The sequence below is a fragment of the Marmota marmota genome, unplaced genomic scaffold (genome assembly GCF_001458135.2).
Source record: "Marmota marmota marmota unplaced genomic scaffold, marMar, whole genome shotgun sequence".
Lineage (NCBI taxonomy): Eukaryota > Metazoa > Chordata > Mammalia > Rodentia > Sciuridae > Marmota > Marmota marmota.
The window spans coordinates 38,359,996-38,369,367 of NW_026000093.1; the positions used below are offsets into that span (position 1 = coordinate 38,359,996).

At 35.3% G+C, this 9,372-nt stretch overlaps 1 long non-coding RNA gene across 1 annotated transcript; it reads right to left on the bottom strand.

The window, feature by feature from the left end:
- Positions 1-7,918: 7,918 nt before the first annotated feature.
- Positions 7,919-9,348, bottom strand: LOC107142495. Its single transcript, XR_001503567.2, has 3 exons — positions 9,193-9,348; positions 8,424-9,083; positions 7,919-8,337 (listed from the first exon to the last, which is right to left on the bottom strand). It is a non-coding gene; the product is annotated as an uncharacterized LOC107142495 (long non-coding RNA).
- Between the last annotated feature and the right edge of the window lie 24 nt (positions 9,349-9,372).

Genomic DNA, 9,372 nt, shown 5'->3' on the forward strand with positions numbered 1-9,372 from the left:
AGCCACAATCCCAGCCCAAGGTCTAGGGGATTTTTAATCACTAAAACCAACCAGGAATTAAAAGAGTTTTCCCAAGATATGATGATGTTATAAACTATCTATTATGGGAGGCAAAGGGGATTTTAAATGGCCCTGTTAGGTCAATATTGGTAGAAAACTATAAACATTTCTAACTTGTACCTTGAGAAGTTTTTTTGTTTTTGTTTTTTTAAATAAACTATGGAGTTATATGTAGGAAGGAGAGTAGGTAGGAATACATATGACATGCTCTCCTTGATTCAGACATTTGTGACTAATAAATATAAATATTTGAAATGAAATGCTGTGGCTACAAAAAAAGAAGCAATATTGGGAGAAACTATTCCTTCTTAGGAAGGTGGTAAAGACAATTGCAAGAAGAGACTGGGAAGATTGCTAGTCTGCATTGAAAATATGACCATGTATTATGCTAGTCACTATTGTAACAATTCATTTTGGTCAAAATTACTTTGGGCCTATGTATGAGGAAAATAACTTCAACAAGCTAACTGCATGGCATCTTATAGAGATGTCCCAAGAACCCAAACCACAAGATCTGGTGCATAATTAAGCACTACAGCTGCTGCCTTGAAAGGTTTCTATCAGGAAGTTTCACTGTCCCAAACAAGTTTCTCTGAGAAATTTGTATGTGTGTGTCTTATGTTTCAAAGAATTTTTAAGAAGTAATCCGATTCTGACTTGAAGGTTTTAACCTTCTGAACAGTGTGTTCTTTCTACTAACAAAGTGTGATTTGGATGTATTATTTTTACCCCTTAAGTCTCTGTGCTAGTGTTTTCAAACTAATGGTCTCAACTAGAATAACTTTCCATTTATTAATTTAACTCAGTATAATCTGAGGATCTTTAGAAACATTTGGAAATTAAGCTCAGGAAATTAAAAATTAGTTGAGGTGATACAAACTACGTTTTTCCTGTTTAATAAAAAGAGTAAATATACCTATGACTGAATTGTTTCTCCCCATCTCCACCCAAAATTCATATCTTGAGCCTAATCTCTGATGTGACTATATTTGGAGACAGGACATTTTGAAGGTGATCAGGTCAGTGAGTCATAAAGGTGTGACTCTAATCTGATAGAATCAGTGTTCTGATAAGAAACAACAGAGAATTTGTTCATCCACTCCTTCTATAAGCATGCTCTGAGGAATGCCACATAAGGACACTATGAGAAGGTGGCCACTATAAGTCAGGAAGCAAGTCCTCACTAGGCACCAACTAATCCCTGCTGGATCATGATCTTGGACTTCTAGCCACTGTGAGACAATTTCTATTGTTTAAACTATGTAGCCTGTGATATTTTGTTATGGTAGCACAAGCAAAATAAAACAAATTACTTCGTGTGTGTGTGTGTGTGTGTGTGTGTTTTACCAGGGATTGAACTCAAGGGTGCTCTACCACTAAGCCACATCTCCAGCCCTTTTTATATTTTTATTTTATGACAGGGTCTTGCTAAGTTGCCAAGGCTGTTATTGAACTTGATTCTCCTGCCTTAGCCTCCCAAGTTGCTAAGATAACTTTTTAAAAAGTCTTTTAGCCCTTACATATATATATATATCTGCATGTATATACACATTTCATAGAGAAACTGAGACCATAAAAGCAGTTGATAAATGTGCAAACATATTAGAAGAAACTTCCTTTTCCTGTGACTTCAGAAGCCAATTGGGTAAGAACAATAACTGCTCTCTCTTTAGAAATTGGTACTCCTAGCACTTCCTTGTGTGAGATACAGAATATCTGGTTTTATTTTGTTTTGATTCTATCTTGTCTGACCCTTAACTGCATCAATGAGTTTATTTAATCAATCCTCTATTTTTCATGTTTCAGAATTGCTGCAGTATTTTACCACTCATTCATTCATTCAGAGAATGTTTACTGAGCACCTTCTATGTGACAGGCCTTATTAAAACAGAAAACAGGCAATGCTCAATTTAACAAGGATCTACTTGTGTCAGGTGGTGTAAATTTTATGGAGAAAATAAGAAAAATGGCAGGAGGTCATACATTGCTTTTTTTTTTTACATGAATAGATTAAGGTCAATTTCACTGACACTTGAGCAGAACAGTTGACATTGAACAATAAAGCATGCTTGGTACAGGAAAGAACAGCAAGGAAGTCTATGTGGTCTAAGCAAAGGAAGCTGGGAGAATTAGGGTGGGGAGTAAGAGATGTGATCAGAGAAATTTGGATTAACTGATGGGGCAGGTCACATAGGGCCATATTTGCTTTTCCTCTTAAATAAGAAAACCATGGAGCTGTTGGAGGCTTTCAAGGAATGACTTGACACAGCATAGGGTTTAAACAAATTACAAAGGTTATTTGGTTAAAACTGAACCATAGGTAAGAAGACAGTACAGGTAAAAAAAAGGGATCAGATTCTGGATATTTGTGAAGGTATAGATCTAACATAATTTACTGAGCAATTTGAGAAGAGAATTAAAGACAGAAGTCAGCACTGAGTTCAATCAACTTTTGAATACTATTCTGATTATTCCTGATAAAATATTTTAATTGAAATCTTGGATCAAAGACTATGCACATAGATAAATTTTTAGTACATATGCTGTCAAATTGCCCTTTGAACTTGAGAAACTTTTAAAAATGTTTTTGAGAAACTTTTTTTTATCCTCACTGTGGTGTCTGATACTATCAATTTCTCAGCCACTTAAAAAATGTATTATAAATATTTTTAATAGTGACAATGTCACTGACTTATTAGTTTTTCAAATTAATTTTATCCTTACTGATTCTGAATATTATTTAACATTTTTATGGGTCATTGATATTGGCAATTTTTCTCTGGGGGAGTTTGTCTTTTTGAAAGTTTTTAATTACATTCTCTTTTAAAATTGTTTGTCAATAAAACCTATTCTCCTTTCTCTTGGGAACCACAATAAACTACATTTCCCAGTCATTGTTGCACTAGGGGTGATATGCTTGGATTCTGTCCAGTGGAAGGTCAGGATACTCCATGTTCTTTCCCTCTCTAAGCTGGGTAGCAGCAGTTGAAGGACATGGGATGCACATGTTGAAAATGGTATAAATGGAAAGGATCTTGGGACACTAGTCACCTACTTATGGAGAACTGCCCACTAAGAACACTGGTTTCCTTTACAAGAAATACTTTATGTGTTAAGCCAATGAGATTTGGGGATTTATCAGTTAGAGCAGGAAGTAGGTTTTCCTACTAATAAATATGAGAAAGTTATGAAAAATTTATTTTCATATATTCAATATGTTTATCTTCTGCCTGGGTGGAGAAATGTAAGATGTTATCCTCTGACTGCACACTGACCCATGACCTCCCTGGTACTGAAAGACTTATCCACTCTTCTGAATTCCTTCCAAGAACACAACATACCGGATCCAAATCTTTCTCAGATCCCTTTTCTGAAAGATCACAACACCAGTCTTACCAAAGCTCATCAAACTTTTACAATGTATCTGTAATGTATAAAACCTTGTTTCCAGTTTTCCAGAAAATCTCCCCTTTGAATATTCTCCCCATCACACAGCCTGAGTCTTGAAAAACTTGGAAGTTATATTCCTATTAATAAATGAGGTAAATATTTTCCTAGTGTGTTGTTTGCTTCTTAACTGTCAAAAATACTTTTTAAGCCTAATCTTACACTATATGTTTAATTATCATAAGGAATGAAGTTGATTTTCAACAGTAATTCTCTATTTCTTATTTGCTATTCCTTTATGAATTCTGGGGTCTAATGCATTCTGCCTCATCACTATATTTCCAAATTATCAGGTTTCTGGATACTCACTTCTTTTCTACCTTTTACTTCATGTGAATTCCCCATTAGATATTAAGGACATTAATGGCAGTAACACAATGAAGTGTCTCTGATCACAATTCTCAGAGAACTAGTAGGGAACATTTTTAAAATGGAAGAGCATACAGGAAGGTGAAGCCAAATTGGTTTTCTGAAGGAGGTAAGGGAATAAACAAATAATGAGATTCAGTTAATATCATTTTCATCTGGCCCTAAGTGTGCTTAGAAAAGGATTTATTTTTCACAGATTATCAAAATTTTAAGGTATCATTGTCAGTACTTTTACCTCTATTTTAGCATGGATGAAAGAGCATGTGTTAAGAAGGGGTGTGAGATGCCTACCACCCAAATTTATAATTTATCTTACATTTGTAAAATTGTTCACTTGAATTCTCAAAATTTTACCAAATTCAGGTACATTCAGAAACAATCATTCTTAAAATATAAAGTTACAGAAAAGCTTACACTACATTTATTAGCTATGGTCATTCATTCTGTCTTAAATAGGTCTAATCTTTTCACCAACTCAGATCACCACAGCTAACTAGAATCTCCAGGAGCATCCTTTTCTCTTTCCTTTTTTTTTTTTCTCTTTTTGAGTAGGAAGATGTACACAACTGGGATACATGGGATTTGCTTAGCGTAAGTAAAGAGAACACCTTTGGATGAAGAATAGGGCACACATGGGGCTGGGGATGTGGCTCCAGCAGTAGCGCACTTCCCTGGCATGCATGTGGCCTGGGTTTGATCCTCAGCACCACATACAAACAAAGATGTTGTGTCCGCTGAAAACTAAAAAATAAATATTAAAATCCTCTCGCGTTCTCTCTTTAAAAAAAAAAAAATAGGGCAAACACTTTATTTGCCTGCAGCATGTGGGAAAGTGTGGGAAGGCAGGACAGGGACAATAAAGGGGAGGAGAGAGGATACTGAAGACAAAACCCACCTCTTCTTAAGTTTTGACTAGGGTGGACACTCAGGTATTGATAAGGAATTATCTATCTTTAGCAGACTCACCTGAAGCTAATGACCTGTTTTCATTTGCCACTCATTTTTCTCTTCACAAGATATCGGGACCAGGAATCTACCAACATCTGCTTTAAATAATGCATCACACTGCATCTCTTGGTGGCAAGGGTGTCACAAAGCTATATTCTTTATCTCCTGTGGCATGGGAGATTGCTAATCCCTGTTCAAGGTAACACTATTACTAGGTATAGTGCTGCTTGTATGTAATCCCAACAATTTGGGAGGCTGAGGCAATAAGATCTCAAGTTTGAGAACGGCCTCAGCAACTTAGTGAGATCCTGTCTCAAAAAATAAAAAGGGCTTAGGATGTGGCTCAGTGGTAGAACATCCCTGGGTTCAATCCCCAGTACTGCAAATAAAAGACAACACTAATAAACAAAGAGTCAGGAGTAAGTTGTTTCTTTTGGAAATACCTTCCTCATCAGTAGAGTAGGGAGAATTTTTTAAAATCCAAATTTTGAAAAATCTAAACCCAAGGCTGTGATGACTCTGGGATTCGATTATTTGGTTGACATTTTACTGGAAAAGTGGAAATAAGGTACATTTCTACTTCCAAATTAATATTTCAGAAAAGAGAATCATTCCATTTATTATATGTAGTGCACATACTTTTTTAAAAATGTTAAAGCAGTTTCTATTCTCCTTTTTACCATTATTTTGTTTATGGATTGTAAACATATTTATTACCTATGGTATTTCAAGAAGTGTATTTAGCTCAAGAAATCTAACAGGATAAAAAGCAAACTTGGTCTCTTAACACTGAAATTGTTTTTTTTAAATATTTTTTAACTTGGTAGATTTTTTAATACCTTCATTTTGTTTATTTTTTATGTGGTGCTGAGGATCGAACCCAGTGCCTCACATGTGCAAGGCAAGCACTCTACCACTGAGCCATAACCCCAGCCCCAAACACTGAAATTGTATTAGTCAATAATATATATATATTTGCGATTTTGCTGTTTAAAATGTCTCCTTCAAGCACAGTGTTATCTAGTTGCCCCTAAGCACAAAGGTGGCTATGATATACCTTAATAATTTGTTAGAAAAACTGTTATGGACTAAGTTACAACGTTGGATCTGAGTTCAAGGTTAATGAATCAAAAACATATTTAAGGTTCTCTTGAAACAAGGTATTGATTGGTTGACAAAAATCATATGAGGAGGCTCCCAGGAATCCAATTCTGTATTTCTTCCAGTTGCCATGATTCAGGTGTCAATAATTTCACAATTCTCCACTCCCTCATCCTGCCAACCCCATGCTGGGGATTGAACCCAGGGTATTGTACCACTGAGCTACATTATTTTTGAGACAGGTTGTTACTAAATTGTGCAGGTTGGCCTTGGGATCCTCCTGCCTCGGCTTCCTGAGCTGTTGAGTATAGGTGCGCACCACTGCATCCAGGAACTAAATATATTTTTGAGTGTTTTTATAGAACATTACCACTGATATCAACTACACACAGATACGAAGTAGTGAACTACTTTGAATCATATAAAGGAAAAATGGGTATGTCATTATAGGTTTTTAAAAATAGGTCACAAATTATAAATTAAAAAACAAATCTAACACAATCTCCCCATACTTCTGATTACTCGTGTATAGCACTGACTACCATGCATTATTTTCAATATTTAATTCAATTTGAAGTGCAAATCTAAATATGACTACCCATTATATACAGGTGTTCCTTAAAAGTTCAATCTCCTTTCCTTTTCTTATTTCCTTTTGTTTTTTTCTTAACACTGAAATTGTATTAGTCAATAAAGTGAAATTTGAAATTAATTTGCAAATACCTGTCTTATCTGTCTACATATGTCGCTCTCACAAAGCCTGCTTAACATGTTCCAAACAAAACTCATTTTCTCCTCTTTATGAAACACCATTTTCAGTATAACTTGTCTGAAGTAGTGAGCTCTCTTCCTTCTCAAACAAATTAATAATTATATCACTTATTTTCACAACAATCTTTTGAAAAGATGCTGTAGGATTGATGAAAGGAAGGGAGAAATTATGAGAAAGAAATTAGTCTTGGAATCAGAATTGGTTTTGATATTTACCACATGACTTAAGCCAATTACCGCTTTGAGCTTCGTTTTCATGGTCAATAGATATAAGTACAGGTTTTATATTGTTTTACTTCAAAGTGTGGAACTCTGAAGACAGCATTAGCAACACACAGGAGTTTAGAAGAAAAATCTTAATCCAAACAAAATGAATCAATATCTGCATCTTAATATAATCTTTAGGCAATTGGTGGGCACACTCAAGTTTAAAAACCACTGGGTTAGTCCATGCTTACTAATACAATGGTGGTATCACCTTCAGAGATCATCATTGGAGAATTTAAAAAGGCTCATAACTTACTAGAGCTACTGTTGCAATTATTGCCAATACTTCTATTTATCTATGTCACCAATTAGATGATTACTTCAGGTCTTTGGTTACTTTTATAGATAGATCTTTGGTTTTATCCAGAAACCTAGGAAATATCAGGACACGGATTGAATTAAGTCTACCCAAAAGTTAACAACTGGAATATTTGGGAAATGTGACCAAATCTTTAATTCAAATATAGATTAAAATTTTAGAATCTCTTCTACAATACTACTATTTAAGCAAAACTGTTTCTAGTTAATACCAATAGCGATTAACATTTATGGAGTATCTGTAATGTATGCTGCACTGTGCTAAGGGAAAAGTCTTGAAGATGTTTAGCTAGTATTTCATAATCTAATACCATGATGCTATTGACCTAGCATACCACACTTCTAGTAAGTTTTCAGGCAACGCTGATGCATAAGATAGACTGACTTGGAATGTATATATTATATTTTTGTCCATAATTTCATGACAAATTAACTTACATCAACCACTGTATGACAGAGTAACTATTGTTTTTCCCAATCCAGTATATCAAACAAGGTTTTATCTAGCCTTCCCCACCAGTGGTTTGGAATACTTTTTCCTACATTATCAATATTAATGATACTGATACATAAGGACAAACTTGTCAGTTTTTGTTTTTCACTCTATAATTAAACATATAGGGAAATAAAACTGCCATTTTCCAACTTTTGTCAGATTTTATTGTACATGTCCTTTCCACAGTGACAAAGCCCTTTTCTTTCTTAACAACATGTGTTTTTAGCTACAATACTACATGGCAAAAATAAAACAATATTTGACCAATACATTTGAGTATTTGGCTTGCCTTTTGGCAGCTTAAAACTATAAAGTTAAAAATTTTACATGCTGCTTACAAATCTATTTTTATATTTAGCTTTATTACCTTACATGTAACAAAGGAAATGCAATGCTCTTTAACTAGTTTTAATGCTTACCATTAATTCTTTCATACAATTGCCTCCCTACTTATTTTAATTCACATTCTCTACCGGCTGCAGTAAATCAGCAAGATTTTCAGAGCAGGTTCTTAGTTGATATATATTTTCTTAACCTCTGCATATCTATCTTCCAATTGCCTGCAAACAGAAAAAAAAAAAAAATAACTTGGCAGGGTATATAATTCCCGGTTCAAAATGATTTACCCACAAAACTTTGTTGATACCGTTCCATTGTCTTCCGCCATTTAGAACTGCACAAGAAAAACCTTAAAGGCAGCCTGAGTTTTGCAGCTCTCTCGGTAACCTGCTTTCTTTGTCTGGATATCTGTAAGTTTTTCTTTATCCTCGAAATTTTAAAAAGTCACCAGAATATGTCTAGGCGTTGCTTCCTTTTCATTAAATTTTTAAAAGTACCCTGTGAGCCTTTTCCATTTGCAGACCTTCAACTCTGGAAAAGTTTCCTCAGTTAGTTAGTTAGTTTTATTATTTCAGCTTCATTTGCTCTGTCCTGTTTCGGGTATTTCTATTATGCGTAGGCTGTTTCTCCTGGATCCCCCTTCTAATTCTCTTTTTCTCCTCTTGTCTTGATTTCATCTCCCCTTTTCTCTACATCCTCTTGTTTGGCATTTACTTTGGTTGTCTCACTTGGTGGCCAATCCGGCTTACACATTTTTGTTAACTCGAACTCCCTGAAGCCTTCCAAGTGCTCTGACATAACTTTCCTCATCACTAAGCACAGGTCTTTAATCTCCTCTATTATACGACGCTTAATACTTTCCATATCTTGTATTTCCACGGGTACCACTGGTATATCCGCTTCAAGAGGAGGCATCTTCTCGGTTGGGACGGTCTGTTGGTTTTCTTCTGAACTGCGGTATTACGACCTTGAAAAAAACAATCGAACTTAATCCTCTATTGTATAAGGACGTAGCCCCAAAAGCCCCATTAATAATAATCATCCACGGTTTTACTAAAATGTTTTGTTTTTCTTACCTTTCCAACAGCTCTTCTGAGCAAAGGCAGTCAAAAATCATCGAAGTTCGAAATTGACGAAGTACTTTCCAAGCACCGCACAAAACTGAATAATATCCAAAATGGTTCCCGTTATGTCATCTCCCCGCGCCTCCCGCGAGGGCCAATAGCCTGCCGCGTAGCTGTGCGGCCGACGGGGCT